The sequence below is a fragment of the Crocodylus porosus genome, unplaced genomic scaffold (assembly GCF_001723895.1).
Source record: "Crocodylus porosus isolate Cpor-Errol unplaced genomic scaffold, CroPor_comp1, whole genome shotgun sequence".
NCBI lineage: Eukaryota > Metazoa > Chordata > Crocodylia > Crocodylidae > Crocodylus > Crocodylus porosus.
This window is the reverse complement of record NW_017728920.1, coordinates 10,037,480-10,038,688: the sequence shown is the minus strand read 5'-3', so window position 1 is coordinate 10,038,688 and position 1,209 is coordinate 10,037,480.

The window sequence follows — 1,209 nt, the reverse complement described above, 5'->3', positions numbered from 1 at the left end:
TATATATATATATATATATATATGTGTGTGTGTGTGTGTGTATATATACACATCTCACTAATTGGTGGCAAAGAATTCTGATTAATAGAATGCATCCCCAGAGCTTTTTTCCTCTTTTTCTTAGCTTGTTAATAATAGGCTCATACTAGAACAAATTATTTATTTAATACATTATGTTGAACTGTGTGAAACTTGGAAGTTTGACTTGCATGTCAGTTAATGACTATTTGTCTTTTTTGTTGTTTTCTACTAATACATAATAGAGTTGGTTTGAAAATGTTTATACTTAAATTGGTGCTCTGAAGTACTCTATGTGCCATGCACAAAGGAATTGTTTTCTACCATAATGTAAGATGTACAGGATGAGCAATAACATGCAAATTAACTGGTAACAGGAAATATGGCAGACTTCAGTAATATTTTATACTTCATAGGAATCCATCAAGACACTTTTTATATTTTCTTTTTGTTTTTTTTGACAGCATTTACAATGGTATTTCAGTCTATGACCCCACTATCAACCCCTTAACTCAGTGTTCCTGTCCTGGAAATAACATGTATAATGCTTTAGTCTGAAATAGTGTGGCTTCCTCTGGACTGGAACTGTATGTAAATCAAACTGTATTCACTAAGAGAGCATTCAGCTGTTGTTGAATAAGCTTGAATTGCCTGGTAAATAATATATACACTAAGCAGTTAATTATGGATACAACACATTTCCTCTTACCAAAAGGTTGCTCAGTCCTGTGGCTTTCATTATAGAATACATGATGGTGATGTGTGTTTCTCTTCTCTTCTCTTCACTCAAACACTCTTAATGGTCACTGTGAGATGTCTCAGTGGGGGCACTATTTGAGCCATGTAGTTACCCTCTGTGCTCAGCACTGACACTTCTGCAACTAAAGTATTGCTGTATCATTAGAAATTGTTGAAGATGTAATCCAAGTTTATGGCCATTCTGTTCTATTAAATATAGAATGCTTTTTTTTAATCAGCTTCTGTTTAATAAGGTTTGTTGTGATTTCTTCCCCACCCCCTCCTACCTAAAGATGCCAATTGAAGCCTATAGAAAAATAAAGATTAAAAAAATTGTATGATTTCTCCTAAGCAAAATTTTGTTTAAGTGTTTGTGTGTATACATGTTTTTCACTCCTAACCAATGACTGATGGAATCAGAAAATTATGGAACTTAATGGTTGGGTTTAACAA